Raw genomic sequence first — 18227 nt, forward strand, 5'->3', positions numbered from 1 at the left:
CTTGCTTGTTTAAAGTTATGAGCCTTTTGTGTCACTGAAGATGCTTTCAAAAGGGTGAATTGAAAGAGTTACGGATGTTAGCCCCTGAATTTCTAGATTCGTACATCTTCAGATGACGAAGTAATTGTCCCCTCCAGGGAATTTGCTAGGATCCATTGTGCTTCGAATACTGAAAAAAAAGTCGTCTTTGAAACTAGGTTTATTCACTTAACAAACATTTATTCAAGCCTTGCTATGCACAGAATACTTTGCTATGTGCTAAGGTGGATTAAAAAAAAATGACTAGGGTGCTGTCTCTGGGTTTTCAGGAACTTGCAGCCAGTGAGAGAGACATAAAGCAAGGCATTCAGGCAGCAACGGACGTCCTGCATGGAGCTGCACCCGGATTAACCCGTGTAATCCGTACAGGGACCTGATGAAGTGGATACAGGTCCCCAATCCTCAATTCTGGGGGAAAAAGAACAAAACCAAAAACCTCAACTCCGAAAATTGAATTTTGTCCTTGCTTTGGTGCAAACTCATTCGATTACAGTACCTGAGCTGAACTGCTGTGAGGCAATTTGTTGTTTAATTATTTTCCCACATCACGTGAACATTCACACGTTTCTCTACAGGAAAGCGTGGGGGTGATATGTAACATCCAGCAGACGCACCATATTACCTTTTTAAAACCTGGAACCTGGGGCCAGGGATTTTGGAAAAGGGCTGGTGGGCCTGTACGACTAGACGTGTTACGGACAAGGAGCGCTGCGGTTAAACTGTGTGGTCAGGTCTCAAGCTTCGAAGGGGTGGAGTCGGCCTTGAGAGCCGTACGGCCTGGCTCCAGGGCCCTGAGCTGGGTCCCGCGTGATTCTGAGCGGGAGAATCAGGACTGGGGAAGCGCTGAGGGCTAACGTCTGACCTGATGGGCCCTGCCGTCCCCGGCCCCCATCTCTAGACTCCTTTCATCTGGAACATTCCCACAGCCTTTCTTTATCATAGTGAACTCTGCAAGCTTGGGTCAGCTGTTGCTGCCCAGATTCCTTAAGCCTGTGTTGCTTGCAGGTCCCAGAAGCAGCTCCGGGAGCAGGCCTACAGGGGCCAGGCTGGGTGAGGTGTGATTCGGGTACACAGTGTCTCCTGGAGCCCCAGACGGAGCTGTGGCCCAGCCTGGGGGAGGGGTCCAACCAGGGACCTAGGAACCAGGGAGCTTTCTTGTTTCCCATCGGAGCTGCTTTCTGTACCGTTGACTTTTCCTGTTTCCCGATCTGCAGGTTAGGAAGCAGCGACCGCCACCCAACCCTGCCTTTATGCCTCGTCCATTGAAGGCAGTAGCCAGGCAGAGCTAGTCTCTTCACTCCTACTCACGTCCCCACGTGCCTGCTTCCCTTCCATGTGTGAGAGTGAAGTATGGGGGAGGTGGGGTCTGTTTAAGAAAACACAGCACGTAGGCGCCCTCTTTCCAGGTGGTTTTGATCTGGGATTCTTATCAGCGACTTTGGGGGACCATCCCCCTGACCTCGGTCCTTACTGCTCGGGTCTGATGCCGTCTGTCCTGTTGCTGATTCGCATTTCTGCTGCTTTGGGGTGACAGTCCCGCCCGTTTGCTTGGGGCCAGGGGGAGCTGCTTGGCCTTGGCCACCCTTGACCCCCAAGCTCCTGGCTTCAAATTGAGCGGCCTCTGGAGCTGTCACACCACCACTGCTTGGAGGGCTTTGCTGATAAAGTCTCAAGACACCTGCCGGCGGGCCCCATGTTGATGTGGATACACTAGGCTTGAGCTGCGTGCTCCGTGGCCTCTTGTTCACCAGGACTGAACTGCTAGGCACCCCTTCCAGACCTCACCAGGCCTGGTCACACAACCAGGCCGCTCCCTGGGCTCAGGCCTCCACATTGCCCATCTGTTTCTCACCTACCCATGTAGGCCCATGGGTCATGGCTGAGGGCCATGGATCAGGGCCGGCTCAGTGTCAGAGGCCGGGAGAGTCTGGCAGGGGAAGAAAGGCTTTCAAATGCAGACTTATTCTGGGCAAGTCACTTACGCTCCCTAAGGGTCTCTTTCCTCATCTGTATCCTGAGGGGAATGAACCAATGTTCTTCCAGGGCCCTTCTTGTCCTGAGAAATTCTGTGATGTCTATCAGGGACTCTGGAGTTGCCAAGGCTGCACAAAGAACGGACGTCACAGCTGATGGAGAGGAAGGCATGCGCGCGGAGGCGGGCTGGCCCTCAGGTGAGAGCCCTGCTAACGCCAAGGCTGGGAGGAGCCTTAACAAGGAGCAGCCCAGGCAGCTGTGGTCTGGGATTCACCTACCTCGGCCTGAGTCTCAGTTTACTCACTACGCAGGCCTGAGCCTGCTCCGTTTAGAAAGGCCGGCTCGCAAGGCTGACCCTTGGCCGGTCTCTGGGAGCTTGACTGGTAAACAGTTCCCTACGCCGATATAAAACTTTCCCTTGGGCTTCCCTGGTGGCGCAGTGGTTGAGAGTCCGCCTGCCGATGCAGGGGACGCGGGTTCGTGCCCCGGTCCGGGAGGATCCCACATGCCGCGGAGCGGCTGGGCCCGTGAGCCGTGGCCGCTGAGCCTGCGCGTCCGGAGCCTGTGCTCCACAGCGGGAGAGGCCACAGCAGTGAGGGGCCCGCGTACTGCAAAAACAAAAAAAACGGAAAAAAACCTTTCCCTAAGGAATAATCGTGGCGCATTGTGCCTGTTTGTGCAAACAGTATGGTTTATACTGAACACCAGCTTGCCTTCTGGGAGTCTGGAATGTTGGCACGTGCCAGGCAGAGGGTGCCTCTGTGGCCAGCCTCCAATAAAACCCTGGACGCTGAGTCTCTGATGGGTTTCCCTGCCTGTGGTCACCGTTCGCTGCTGGAGGAATTAAGCGCATCCCGTGACATTCCACAAGGAGAGGACTCTTGGAAACTTGTGCCTGGTTCTCCCAGACTTCACCCCACGTGCCTTTTCCTGTTGCTGGTTTTGCTCTGTATTTGTTCACTGTAGATGTGGGTATAACTATATGCTGAGTTCTGGGAATCTTCCCACCAATTCACCTCTTTCCAAGCCTGGGGGCGGCCTTGGGGACCCCCATACTCATGGACTTTAAAGTGACTGAAAACAAGTAGAGACAAGCCCGACACTGCAGTGTAGCCCCCCCCAGTGCTAACTCAGGGCACACCGGTTTTGGGTTCCTCTACCTGCTCTGAGAGGAGCTTCACTGCGTAAAAATCTGTAAATATTGCCTCCTTAAGCACTAAGGTCCCCTCCAGCCACACGGAGAACCCAGACGTTGCACCGTCCATTGAGAGGCCAGGTCATGCGTGGTCCAGGTGTAAAAAGTCAGCCAGGCCCTCTTGGCTCAGCCAGACATTCCAGGATAAGGAGGGAATTCTCTGAAACAGGATGTGGCTGGCACACCGGCTTATCAGGGTAACTCTGGCAGCAAGATTCTTCATCAAATGAGGTTATAGGTTCTCTAGAGCCAAGTCAGGAAAGCCAGTTAGTCTGATATGTTAGGGAAAATTCCTGGATGGGGGAAAGATCATTGGAGAGGAAATGCAAGGTCTTCACCTTAGCATATTTAGACTGTTTATGTGAACTTTGAATGGAAACCACATGGCTTTTCCTGAACGCTTTCGGAAAGCATTCTGTTTAGAATAGAGTTCTGTTCCGGGGAAGTCCAGTCTTTCACTCTTAATGGCGAGAACTGTGAGTCTGTAAGCAAATGGAGGAGAGTAGGAACTCTTGTGTTTGGCTGTCATATCTTTCATGGACCGTGAGAACCCAAATCGCAGATTTTATTCTCTAAGCAGCTCTCTTTTCTGCTTGCAGCTAACCTGGGTGGTTGAGTATTTGGCCCTCTAAGGGCAGAAGATCACTCGACCACACCTCATATTCCAGCATTTAAGATTAGCTCCTGCTTCAGAGATGCTTTTGGCCTGGTCTGTAGAGGCAGCGTTGGAAGTCAGCAGCTGTAGGAACAGAGCATCTCAGGAGGTGCTCCAGGCCTCCGCCCACTGGAGCGTGGTGGCTTAGAAGCATGGCTGTCAGAAGCAGTACTTAGAGTCTGTAAATCCCCTGGCAGTTCAGTGGGCTGAGACACTGCCTTTACCCGCATGTGGCGTAAGCACGTTTCTCCTTATCCTTAGAAGAGCGGATTCAAGGCATTGCATCATGCAAAAAGCTGCTGCAAATGACATGCGAGGAGGAGGCAGATCTGCTCCTCTTGGCTTCGGTGAGGAAGGCTGGGTGTTGCTATGGCATTTGGAAACTTTCATTTTCTTTTCAGAATTGTTCACATGATCCCTATTTGGTGGAAGACCAATAAGAACGCCCTCTCCTTGGGGCTAAAATGACAAAAAAAGAAACTGTTGCCAGTGCTTTTATTGAGCATCTGCTTTGAGCAGAGAACACGCTATGCCACGTGCCTGACAGGGCTGGGGATGGGCACCGGGGAGACCAGGCTTCTCTCCCTTCCAGGGCTTCCCTTTGGGCTGGGCAAGGGGGCAGCCCCGCAGCTCCTTCCATTACCTGGGAGGAATGATTGATGGGCACTTGCAAAGCAAAAGTATAAATTAATGGAAAATACCTGTGTACATGAGCACATTCCCTTACATAGGATGGCTTGTAGCCAGAGTCAGGCGTGGCCAACTAGAGATGTTATTAAGAAAGAGGTTTTCGAAGGAATCGTTAAAGCCAGACATTTATTCAGAACCATCTCCTTTTTCCTGCCAGGCCAGCTGGCTCTAATCCCTTCCCTGGCTCTGTTCAGGGCACCACGAGGCCCCCCAGGCTCACACACCGGAGACTTGGAAGTCATTCTAGCTGTCCCTCTCCCTTGTGCCCGCCTACCAATCACCCCAGATTTTACCCCCTCCTCTCCTCATTGCTGCCAGAGCTGTCCCAGTTCAGGCCCTCAGCATCATCTTTTCCCCCGAGTTTTTATTTGGAATTAATTTCAAGCTTACAGAAGGGTTGTAAGAATAATAGTGCAAAGAAGAGCATCGACCCTTCACCCAGATTCACTGACTGTTAACATCCCTTTTGTGTTCTCTTGCTTGTACTCTCTTTCTCTCTGCACAGACACCCACCCCTCTTATCTTCTTTTTAACCATTTGAGGATAAGTTGCATACATCATGGCCCTTAACTTCCTAAACATTTCAGTGTGTATTTCCTAAGAACTGGGGTGTTCTCTTATGTAACCACAATACATTTATCAATACATTTATCAACTTCAGTGACTTTAATTATTGATACAATGCTTTAATCTACCTTCCATATTCCAGTTCTGCCAGCTGACCTGATAATGTCTTCTATGGCATTTCTTCCTCTAAACAGGGTCCAGTCTAGGGTCAGGCACTGTATTGGGTGGTCACGTCTCTTTAGCCAATGTCAATGTCTGGAACATGGTCAGGCCTTTCTTTTATGATATGATATTTTAGAAGAATACGGTTTCTTCTTTTTTGTTGTTTTTTTAAAAATAGAACGTCCCTCATTTGAGGTTCATCTGGGTCTCCCGATGGGTAAATTCAGGTTACACGTTCTCAGCAGGATCACGTCTGGAGACGCACGATGCCCATCTGCCCAGCGTTGGCGGTGTTAGTTTTGATCACCTGGTAAAGGCATGCCCGATTTCTCTTCCGTGTGTGACTGCTTTTTTCCACTGCAACTGAGCAGTGATCTGGGGGAGACTCTTGAAGACCGTTTGGCCTACCATCAACATTTCTCCCGGGATCCCGCATCCATCAATGGTGTGGACCTCATCCAGTCTGTGTTATGACGGCTGCAAAATGATGATTTTCTGACTCCAGCGTTACTGGCATCTTTTGCCTGGATCGGTGAAATAGACAGACGCCCTCCTGACGGGCAGCCCTGTCTTCATTCTCACTCATTCACCCCTTGTCTGTTCTGGTTCCATCACTCCCATGCGTAAGTGCTTCCAGTGGCTTCTCTCACCCTCAGGGTAATCCTCAAGCCCCCTTTAGCCCGCCTTACCTTTTCCTCTTCACCTCCACCTCACTCGCCTTGTCCTTTATCATCTAGGAGTACTCGGCTTGTGATGTTGCCTCAAATGTGTGCTGGGTTATTACTGTTATTTGCTTTCTTGACCAGAATGCCTTTTTCCTGATGACTTTGACTGGCAAACCCCTATGCACTTTTCAAAACCCAGCTGGGGGCTTCCCTGGTGGTGCAGTGGTTGAGAGTCCGCCTGCCAATGCGGGGGACACGGGTTCGTGCCCCGGTCCGGGAAGATCCCACATGCCGTGGAGCGGCTGGGCCCGTGAGCCATGGCCGCTGAGCCTGCACGTCCGGAGCCTGTGCTCCACAACGGGAGAGGCCACAAGAGTGAGAGGCCTGCGTACCGCAAAAAAAAAACAACCCAACTGGGTTTCCCCTCTGGTAGGCCTTCTCTTACACCTTCCCCTTCTCCAAGGCTCAGGTAAGTTTCTCTCCTGTGGGCTCTGTCATAGCACTTATCACAGTGCACTCCCATCCACTCTCCATCACCCGCCAAACCTGATTCCTCAGGTCTTATTTATTTTTGGAGTCTCAGAGCCATAGTCAGTACCTGACATGGAGGAGGCATTTCCTAAATGTGTCTTGTAATAATGAACCTTTAGGATAGGGTTGGAGCATTTCTCAAACATACTGGACCAGAGGATTCATCCTTTCTCTTTTTTATATATGTATATATATATATATATACACACACACACATATACATATCTCCACATATGTTAAATATATCTTTTATTTTTAAAGCATTTTATTGACTTATGACTGACATGTGAAAATCTATAATATTTAATGTATACAACTCAATGAGTTTGGGGATAACTATATACCTGTGGAAGGATTCTCTTTTTGCAGAGCAGTTTTAAAAGCTGGTGTTCCATAAAACCCCCAGTACTTCAGAATGTGACCTTATTTGGAAATAGGGTCACCCAGTTAAAATGAGGTCATTCAGTGGCCCCTAATCTAGTATGACTGGTGTCCTTATAAAAAGAGGAACTTTGGGAACACGTACACAGGGAGAGCATCATGTGAGATAAAGGCAGAGATTGGGGGGATGTATCTACAAGCCGAGGAAGGCCAGCGGTTACCCACAAACCCCCAGAAGCCCAGGGAGAGGCAGGGGACAGATCTTCCGTCACGGCCCTCGGAAGGAACCAGCTTCGTTAATATCTTGTTCTCTGACTTCCAGCCTCCAGAACCGTGAGACAGTACATTTCTGTCATTTGAGTCACCCCAGTCTGTAGTACTTAGTGGTGGCAACCCTAGCAAACGCATACACCCTCCGACCTGAATCTTTGATCTTTTGCAGCGTTGGTGAAAGAGTGGTTTGTTTACTTTAACATCCAGGAAGGCATAGAGGTTCCAAAAACATCCCTTAAACACTCCCTTCCTGATTAGTAAATTTTTGCCAAAAAACTTTGACACCTAGTTTGGATGGACCCAGAATTTGGGATGCCACCTCTGCCCTTGGGTCCCTAGGAGGTAGGGGTCTGGTGAGGATAAGGGCTGGTCAAAAGAGGAAAAGCTCAAATGTGTACCTCCAGCCTCTAAAAGCCCTTTTCACCATCAGCAGACCAGTTAGTGGGATCATGTTGGTCTCTTCCTCTTTCTTAGGACCCCCAGTCCTCGCAAGGCTTGCTGTAACTGGCTGCCACCTGGATAGCTGTGTTTGGGGGAGTGGATGCAGCCTGCACATGTGATTCATAGCCAATCTCAGGGGCGTGTCTGCTGACACTGCTTGAGAACGTCACTCTGGGATTAACAAGGGGCCACAACAGGCCTGGGTTGACCGTCGCCTGTCATTCACACTCTCCCAGCTTCATCTTCCTCCTCTCCTGGGGCTGCGCACCCAGACTCTTCCTTTTGAGTGGTTTTTCCAGAAGGATGTTCCTCCCCACAGTGTTGCCTCCAATTTAGAGATCAAGGCTACCAGGTGATGTAACTAATCACCCTACCAGTGGTCCTCAGAGTTCTAACAAATATAGCCTCTAGTTGGATGCTTTAGCCTCCTTCTCCTGGGGTGGCCTGGGAGTGCTGGTTTTTAGGATTCAGTTTCGGGCATCATAGGTGAATAGATCTGTGTTTGGAGGTTTTAAAGATGATTTGACATAAATCCTGTTTAATGATATGGATACTTCTAAAGCCTGTCCCCTGTTGTGTCACAGTCCCCAGAGCTGTGGCTTCGTTAACTCTCCGTTCTTGGCCTCATCATTATGCTAGGAATGGGGCTGTGCTTGGTAGCAAAGTGGGCAAAGTGGGAGGTTCAAACTCCAGCATGATGGCTTGTGGTCCCCTCTCCCTCTGCTAGTCTTTTTTGGTCTGCCGGCAATTGAACAGACGTTCTCCAGCCTTTCCTCTGCCTCCCTGTGCATTTCTTTTAATCAAGGCTGCCATACTTGGCTGGGTCCTTGGCGTGATGCTGTATTAAGAGACCAGACCTCACTGTGGTGTCCAGCCCGAGAGGCTTAGGATGGCCACAGGTTGGACGTGTGCACCGTGCAGTCCAGCAGGATGGGCTGTGCCACACGTGGCCTAAGGCTGCTGGCCTCTTAAAGATGAGATGTGCACTTTGTTATGTTGGGGCATCCTCTGAGCTGCAGCATTAGGGTGTCTCGTATTGAGTACCTCTCTTGATTTCAAAGGAATAAGGGAGAAAGCTTTCTTTTGAAAGCAAGCTTGTTAGGAGGAACAGAGATGCCAGACCCACCTGTCATTCCTGCTTGTTCTGTGGGCGGAGGAATCTTCTCTCCGCTTCAGACTGTGGTTTTGAGAGGATAGAATTCCAGGCATTGCCGAAGGACAAGATCTGCTTGTCTTTGCCTCTGAAAAATGTCAAGCGAGTTTGTTTTCCTAAATCATTTGAATTCTACGGTTAATCGGATAGAAAAGGTGGGTTTGGAGCTGCTGCTTTTAGATGACTGTGGTCAAATAGGAGATTATGATCAGGTGGTCTTGGATCTCATTGAAATGTGTATTAGCTCCTCAGTATTCACATATGAATATAAGAAGTGGTGCTCCACGAACATCAGGGAATCTGGCCCTTTATAGAGACAGGAGCTGTGAAGCAGCCTCAGGCTTGGATGGCTGCCAGCTGTCGCCTTTACCAGAATTCTACTCCCCTCCCTATCTTCCTCCACTTCGCCCTCCACCAGAGGCTGAACTGCTTCTTTGCCTGTTTAGAGCCCTCGCTGTGTGCGTAAGACAGGATGTCACTGCATTACCGGTGATAAACGTGCTATCCTAGGAGGACTGTTACTTGTATTATTAATTTAGTTACCTTTTAGGGGGGTTCACTCAATAGTCAGAGTGATTTTTATAGTGGAGCTGAGAAGATTGAAAGATAAATTCTTTGCACAAAGTATGAAATTGAGGAGAACTCTAAATTCAAGTATTTGCCCCTTTGCCCTTGGGTAAGTGTGTTTCTGTGGGATGTGTCCGTGATGAGGGCCGCATTTCATTTGAAAGAGACCTATCGTTGGCAGTGATCTCAGATTTGTCGTTTTCCAGGAAGCTTTTCACCAAAAGTCCCACCAGTTCAGAAACAAGGGAGATCGAAACACGTAGGGGTGTGGTGGCAGCACACCTGTGAGCGGACACGGGGAGAGCAGATGCCCGTGCTGGCGCCCATGGACCTGCAGAGCTGGCGGGGGTCTCGGTACCTAAGGAAATGAGGGCCCCGAGAGTCTTTAGGTCTTAGGTCGCTTGCCTGAGGTCACAGCTGGTTGAAAACCACAGTGGTCGCGAGATAAGCCTCCTGGCTTCACAGCCCAGTAGATTCTGTGACACCATGGACTTGGCCGGTTCTCGGTGAACAGGGCACAACATGTGAACCCAGGGATGGGCAGTATTGGTCTGGGCTACAGACACATGCCTGCTCACCTCTCTGTCCTAGGAGCTGACATCAAACGTGTTGCTCTCTGATGTTGAGGGCGCCACTGTGCGCACATCGCTGCCCTCGCCTCTGTAGGGAGGGCTCTGGGAGGAGGACTTAATGCTAAATGCTTATCATATAATGATATCAATCGTGGAATGACTTCTTCGCGATGGTCTGATTACTTTCTGATTAGCTGATGCAGTAGTCAGTGTACTGGGCCAAGCCATATTCTTTTTATTCCTGTCCATGTGAAAACCCAAAGGTTTGCAGTGGTTCCCGTCTGTCACGTGGGGAGGTGCAGTAGAGAGGAGAAAAGAGGAGAGAGTGTTTCAAGAACAGGGCAGACATACACCCGGGCCATTTCGACAAAGCTGAAGCTTTTTTGGAGGATAACAACATAAGCACTTATTTTAAAGTATTTAAAGGGCTCTTTATTTCTGAAAACGAACCAGGGCTGTTTGGGTAATAACCCAAGGACTATTTACATAGAAGGCTGTTCTCTGATTTAATAGGAAACAGATCTGGTTTTGACTTTTGAAAACATTTGCTGGTAACATTGCTGCCAGGAGACCAAACCAGTCCGGGGATGGGAAGAAGTCTGAGCTCTTGGTTTTCTAGAAATGAGGAGAGCTGCCCAGAGGCAGCTCTGAGAGCAGACGTCGAAGACTGATTGAAATACAGTCCAGGAGGTGGGCGTGATTCTCAGAGAACTCGTGCTAACCCTGCAGTTGAAAGACCTGAAACGGCATGGAAGACCTGGACAGCCTGGAATGGTGGAGTTGGTCTTGTTTGGATTTCCTGTAACAATTATTACTGATTGCTAGCACCTAATGGTCTTCATTTCACCATGGAGTGTCGTCTAGGTAAGCAGTTAGGATTGCAGGCTCTGGAATTGGAGAGACTTGGGTTCGTATCCTGCCTCCTCTGCTTACTCACCCTGGTGCTGTGGTTCTCAATCTTGACAGCACGTTAGAATCGCCCAGGGAGCTCTTAAAACTCTGGTTGCCCAGGCTGCATCCTGGAGCAGGTGTATAGGCATCTCTGGGAGTGGAAAACAGGCGCGAGTATTTTTTAAAGTATTCGCCCTCTCCCCCCATCATGGATAACTGTGTTGAGAACCACGGCTCAAGTAAGACCGTGGAGAAGTTTACTAGCTCAATAGCTGTGTTTCCTTGCCTGTGAAGTGGGGATAACGTTATCTAACATATATGGTTCCTGGGAAGATAAAAGGAGAGAACACATGCAAGCCAGGTGCTGAGCCCAGCGCCCGGGACGTAGTCAGAGCTCAGTAAAGGACAGCCTACATCAGTAGCTCGGCTGTTCTCCTTGCAAAGAGAACTCTTGAAATGCAGATGTGACACTTCTCACATCCACAGAGGAAGGCTCGGATGACAGGTCTTGCACTTATTTGAGACAGACAGACAGGCGTGCTCTAAGCTGGCGCCAGCAGCAGAGGACTGTTGGGCGTCGGAGCCGCTCCGGGTTAGGTCTGCACAGGGTGGCCGTGCCGCTGTGGTCTCACTTTCTTCTTTTTTTTTTTTTTTTTTTTTAAATTTATTTATTTGGTTGTGCTGGGTCTTAGTTGTGGCAGGTGGGCTCCTTAGTTGCGTCTCCCTGGCTCCTTAGTTGTGGCATGTGAACTCTTAGCTGCGGCATGCGTGTGGGATCTAGTTCCCTGGCCAGGGATCGAACCCGGGCCCCCTGCATTGGGAGCACGGAGTCTTAACCACTGTGCCACCAGGGGAGTCCCCACGTTCTTCTTTTATTCTCAGTTGTTTATGCTCTGCTCTCCTCTGCCTCGGCATTGCGATGGCTGCTTAAAAACCAATCCTGCGATGTGCTTGACCAGCAGCGGTCTCCAGAAAGCCAAATGTGAGGGAAGGTTGGGTCCTGTATCTCAAAGCTTCTGCCTGGCACATCTGGAGCAGTTAATTCCCAAGTACTGGGACTGCAGGGATGGATGTCTCTAGAAGTCAAGAATCTAAATCACCCTCTGTTTCTGTGATGTCGTTCTCACTCACTGATAGAAAATCACATCTACTTATGTGATGTACTTATTTCTACTTAAGTAAAAATTCCATCTACTTATGGAATAAGTACTTATTTCTACTTAAGTAGAAATCCCATCTGCTTATAGAATATTAATCTGTGTCTTTATCACCTCCGTAAGTATTAATTATAAAATTAATACATCATGTCTGGGTTAATTCTGCTCTCGGAACATGACCAGCTCCTGCCTTCACCTTAGTACTGGCTCTGACACAGATTCACTGGTTCAGGGGGTTTAACTGGCACCTGCGTGGTACTGGGGTGTGTGTGGGAGGCTGCAGAGCCGAGGGCTCCCTCGTCAAGTGAAATAAGAGTGGACAACACGTCAGTGAGGCCATGAGGAGTGTGGAGAGCGTGGGCTTCAGGCCTCAGGAAGTCTGGGTAAGGATCCTAGGTCAGAACTGGGCCACTGAGACTCGGTTTCATCTGTAAAAGGGTGACCGTGGTGCCCATATCGCAGGACAGCTGGCGATACAGATTGGAAACTATATGAATTGTATATGTCAGGTCCATAATAAATGCTCAGTAGTGTGGGCAAATCTATTAATATATATAAGAAATATATATTTCATATATTTTGTTCTAATATATTATAATTAATATATTACTCATTGCAACAAGTCATACCTGTTTTTACATTTAAATGTATTATGTCCTATTCATTTTTGAAAAGATGTAATTTTTTTTTTTTTTTTGCGGTACGCGGGCCTCTCACTGCTGTGGCCTCTCCCGTTGCGGAGCACAGGCTCCGGACGCACAGGCTCAGCGTTCATGGCTCACGGGCCCAGCCACTCTGCGGCATGTGGGATCCTCCCAGACCGGGGCATGAACCCGTGTCCCCTGCATCAGCAGGTGGACTCTCAACCACTGCGCCACCAGGGAAGCCCCAGAAGATGTAATTTTATATTCATAGGTGGCACTGAATTTTCTCAGAGGCTTGTGAACTGGTCTCGGATGGTTACAAGATACAGTAAAAGTCCATGTGTGATTGCAAGCGGTTTTCCTTGGGAAGAAGGTTATCGCATCCTAGTTCCTCAACATTTTCACTGCCTCGCCTTCGTGTTGAAATGAACTTTCTTTTCTGCCCCTTCTTATGTGAACACTGTGTGCGCAGTTTCTTTATCCTGGGCTTTAATGGAACAGGCGCAACGTGGGACAGGGGTGGGGAGGTGCAGGGGTATCCAGCACTGGGAGGTCAGTACTGCATCTACAGGATTCCACTTTGGATGGAGGTGAAAGCTCAACTCACGCCCTTTGAGTTGATAGCCCATTAATATTTTCCTCATTTACAGATGGAGAAGATAAAGCCACAGAATGGTGATGTGCCCAGCAATTCAGCAATGGTAATCAAAGTTCAAAACATGCCCACCCTTCACCCCTACAATTCCACTTCTGGGGATTTATTTAGCTATATTAGCATAATTATTTATTGCAGCATTATAATATTGAATAACTAGAAACACCCTAGAAAGTTACTTTAAGGAACTTCTTTTGTACCTGCTAATAACTCAAGAAGTGAGGATGGGGGGAGGGGGGCGACCGGCATTCCAGGCAGAGGGAACAGCATGTGCAAAGGTAACTTTCTCATGATGCAACGAGAAGATTTATAGCACCCTTAGCACAACCATCATTTTACAAATCAAGATTACATTCTCCAAGGGCCATCTGTTCCTCTACGTTCAAGTTTAGCCCTTGGTTTTCTTTACCAGCACTGTCCTCCAAGGTAGGTAAATAGAGATGGTAGCCCAAGGCTGCAGGCCCCCAGCCCCTTAGATGAACGGGGAGGGTGGTCATGAGTGTAGCGCAGCATGTGCTTGGAGGTGCCCCAGAGAGAAAGCCCTAGAAAGGGGCAGCTCTGAGGTTGCCCTGGGGGGTGTTTGGTTGGAGACACGTGCCCCTCCCTCAGGATGTGTGCGTTTATACAGAGACCTTTTGCTGTTACAAGGGGCCTGTTGAAGTGAATCAGGTGCTGGTGAACGTGTGGCAGATTCTCCAGGCCTCTGGATTTCCGGCCACACTTTGCCTCGTTTGTTCGCATCTGGTGCTTCTGATGCGTACTAGCCTCCAGCTTGCTCTTCCGAGAACGCACTGCACTTCCCTCCGCCCTGTCTTAAGGAATCCCGTCCCGCTCCATCTGCCTAGCTGATTCCCACTGGTCTTTTTTTTTTTTTTTTTTTTTTTTTTTTTTTTTTTTTTTTTTTTTTTTTTTTTTTTTTTGCGGTACGCGGGCCTCTCACCGCTGCGGCCTCTCCCGTCGCGGAGCACAGGCTCCGGAGGCGCAGGCCCAGCGGCCATGGCTCACGGGCCCAGCCGCTCCGCGGCACGCGGGACCCTCCCGGACCGGGGCACGAGCCCGCGTCCCCTGCATCGGCAGGCGGACTCCCAACCACTGCGCCACCAGGGAAGCCCCCCACTGGTCTTTTAAGGTTTGACTCGAACATCGCCTCTCTGGGGGATGCTGACTCCTCCCTTTTCTCCCCCAAGCTGAGTTGGGCATTTGACTCCTGTGTTCCCATGGTGCCCTGCACTTGCCCTGCGCGATTCTGTGAGGCTGGCTGCCTGTGACTTCCATGCTCTCCCAGGACGTGGTATTTCTCAGGGCTGCACATGCTTCCTCTTGGCGTTCAAGGCCTGGAGTGGCCATACAAGAAGTCTCCAGGGATGCTTGTTGAGTGAATGGTTCACAGACAAGCAGCTTTAGGAACCAGAGCAGGTGATGCTTTGTGGACTGGAGGGACCCGTACGACTCTAAGGGAGGCATCTGTTCTCTGCTGACCCTCGAGGGAGGGTGAGAAGGAAGCCACGGGCACCTGCGTGAAGGCGGTGGAAACGCACTGAAGAGAGAGAGAAGGTGATGTGTGGTGGAGCTTTGGGGGAGAGAAGTGTAGGCACGGTGTGAAAACTCCCCTGTGGGCTTTCCCCCGTGGAGGCCCTCCAGCAGGTCAGCCCAGGTCTCCGACTGGGGGAGATTTCATCCCCAGGGAACATTTGGCAGTGTCTGGGGACAGTTTTGTTTGTCCCAGTTGGGGAGGTCGACTAGTTAAGTGGACCATGGCTTAGCCACGTGTTGATTATGTGGACTCGGGCCAGCTGAGTAAGTGTTAAATGTTTCTAGTTAACTTGTCCATCTGACCAGTGCTGTGGTACGGGGAGTGTTTTATGACCAGAGATCCTGAGAGGAAGTGGGTTTGGGGGCACATGGCTGCTTTGTTCATTGAAGCTTTGTGCCTCCCTCATTATGAGGACCCAGGTTTGGTGGGATAAATGCTTAGAGAGTGGGATGAGGGAGATGCATAGGAGGCACAGCCTGCAAATCCTCTGTGCTGCCCACTCCCGAAACAACCATGGTGGCTCGGTCCCATCATGCCTTTGACAGGAGTGGATGCACAAGGGGGACCATGTAGGAGGGTGTCCTGATAAGAGGAAGGCGCTATGGACAGCCTGTTGTGCCCCACCAGAATTCTTATGTTGAAGCCCTAACCGCCATTGTGATGGTATTTGGAGGTGGGCCCTTTGGGAGGTAATCAGGTTGAGATAGGCCGTTAGGGTGGGGCCCCATGATGGGATTAGTGCCCTTCAAAGAAGAGACAGGAGAGGGATGATCTCTCTCCCCTATGTGAGGATGTAGGGAGAAGGCAGCCATCTGCAAACCAGGAGGAGGGGCCTCACCAGGAACCCGACCATGCTGGCACCCTAATCTCAGACTTTCAGCCTCTAGAACTGTGAGAAAATAAATGTTTGTCATTTAAGCTCCCCAGTGTATGGTTTCTTGTAGTAGCAGCCCAAACTGACAGAAGGTGAAAGGACTGGATGGGGACACTTTATGACCCTGCCTTCCCTGAGTTTCCCTTTGGCAGAAGTGTCATCGTGGACATGGAAATAGGAGTTCTGCCTTGTCTCCCTCATCTGTTTTCTTCCCAAGATTCTTATTTCTTTTGGACAACACTCAGCCAGGATGAAACCTGGTTACCCGTTGTGTGGCGCTGGCTGTCTTCTGTTTTTGGACTAATCATTGTGGTTGCACCTGTAGCTTGCTGTTTTGACACTGGCTGCTCAGGGTGGGTTCTGAAGCCATCGGGTGTGCAGGGGGGCTTGGCTGGGGCTGAGTCATGGAGGGGTGAGGACCTCTCTTCCCTGAGCTACATTAAGAGAGCAGAGAGAGGATGCTACTGGGGGAAACAACTTTTGTCTTGGTGATTGTGAATATTGAGTGTGGAGAGAGCTGCTCTTTCCATGAAATCTGCTATTGGAAGCACAGATTCTGAATGATCACCTGTTTCTGGCAAGCTCTGGGTTTTGAAGGCAGGCAAAAGGGAGGCGGAACCTGGGGGAAAGGAGTTTAATTAGAGATTCTTAGCTGGCGACGTTCCATACTTGGTGGCAACCTCGGAACGAAATATAAATGGTCATTCAAGTTTGTATTGAGATGCTGGGTTATTGCTTGGGGATGTTCCCCATTATTAATGATGTGCTTTATTCTTAAGATGCAGTTTGCATATTGCTACTTAGAGTAGGGTCGTATGGAGAAAAGAATGACTGCAGGGTCTTTTGGTACCACCAGAAAAGTGCCACCAAGCTTTGTGGTTAAAAGGCATGTGGCCCTATTGGTGTGGGTGGGAATCACCTGGAAGGAGGGCTCTTTCTGCGTAGGACTGGGATTCAGGAAGTCTGGAGTTGAGGCTGGGCAGGTCCATTCACCATGTGGTTTAGAGGTCTGGCAGCCCACGAGAAGGCAGGAGATGAGGTTAGGACATGTGACATTAAAGGAAGAGCACAGAGGACATGAAAGTCTGAACAAGCAACGTGAAAGTGCAGCTGCTCAAGGTGGGGTCGAACCGTGCTCTTCTTGAGTCATAGGAGGATGTGAGCAGAAATGTGGAAAGAAAAGGAGGTCTGGCTAAGGGAACTTGGAAAAGCTGCTTCAAGTTTCGGAGCCTCGGTTTCCTCTTCCTTGGCTAGAGTGGTGAAGATTGGAAACCGTGACCAAATAGCCTCACCACAGAGTTTGGTCCTCCCACCATTGTCACCACCGTCACCACCCCTGGGAACTAAAGGTGTCAGTTCCCTTCTCCAGCTCACTTTCCTTCGTGGAGTAGTTTTTCACACAGTGATTCAAAACAAGCAATGCAAAACCCAACGGCCCCAGTTCAGTCCCAACTCCATCACTTAGCGGTTTGACCTTAGGCGAATGTCTTAACCTCTTTCTCCATGCCTCAGCTTCCTTAAGTATATAAGTTGGGTTGTGAATATTAAACAGGTAAAGCATATACAAGGTTTTAGCACAATGACCAGAAGTAAGGGTTTGAAAAAGTTGGATATTGAGACTCCTTAGGGAGGGAGGGGGTCCTGCTGGAGAGGCAGGAGAAGGTGGGAGGGTGGCGTTTGGTAGCGATCCTGGAAGGTGGAGGTGGGGCGAGCACTCCTGAGACTGGCAAGTGGCCCTGGTTTCCGCCGTCTGGAGGTTGTGCTGGAGGCTGCAAGGCTGATGGGCAGAAGGACCACTCCTTCCCCACCTGCTGCCCCACCAGTCCTGCAGCACGTGGGCTCCAAGAGCTCCTTTCATTTCCTCTCATTACTGGTGTCCTCTCTGTTGCTCACCATTTGCCAGTCTCCCTGGGAGCCCTGTATAGGAGCATTGGGAATACGGATGACAATGCAGATAACAACTCGGCAAATCCCTTCCCTCTGCTTGTTCTTGAAGGCCACCGTCCCATACTGTGGTTCCCATTCCTTTCAGAATAAACTTATTTTGGCCTGTTACTAAATCCCAGACAGGGCTTTTGGAGTGTGGTGGGCTGGAAAGAGGACCAGGCTGCTGACTGGGGTATTGGGATTTTGGTCCCAACTTGGCTGTGTATTAGCTCCGTAAATTTGTGTTTTCTAGAATCCGATTTCTCATCTGTAGAAGGAGGGTTTGGGTTGGATGATTTTTCAAGCCAACTCTAAACTCTAATAAGTTGTATGAGTTCTTGAAAGCTTGCCTTTTATGACAGAGCTTCTCCAGGAAGCAGCCTTCTCTGTTGCATCTCCCCATGGAAAGGTCGGCTCTTCTTCCTCGTCTCCCGTTGCCTTGCTGTTGCTCTGAGCAGGACTGAGAATTCACCTGTTGTCTGGGGTCAGGGGCCTCACTTGTTCTCTCTCACTTGTTCAATAGGAATGATAATGAGGTGGGCTCTCCCAGGGTTGCTGGGAAGACTGAATGAATAGCATGTAATATGTCCAGCATCGCACCAGGCTCCGTAAATATTTGTAGAGTAAATAAGTGAATGAATGAATATAAAGTGAGTGATGGTCTAGTTCAGCGTTTCCCAA

General features: G+C 49.8%; 1 protein-coding gene across 2 annotated transcripts in view; it reads left to right on the forward strand.

The window, feature by feature from the left end:
• GFOD1 (glucose-fructose oxidoreductase domain containing 1) overlaps positions 1-18227 on the forward strand; it is a 105172-nt gene that overhangs the window by 27750 nt on the left and 59195 nt on the right. The gene's annotated exons all lie outside the window — the stretch shown is intronic.

Source organism: Phocoena sinus, chromosome 11 (genome assembly GCF_008692025.1).
Source record: "Phocoena sinus isolate mPhoSin1 chromosome 11, mPhoSin1.pri, whole genome shotgun sequence".
Classification (NCBI taxonomy): domain Eukaryota; kingdom Metazoa; phylum Chordata; class Mammalia; order Artiodactyla; family Phocoenidae; genus Phocoena; species Phocoena sinus.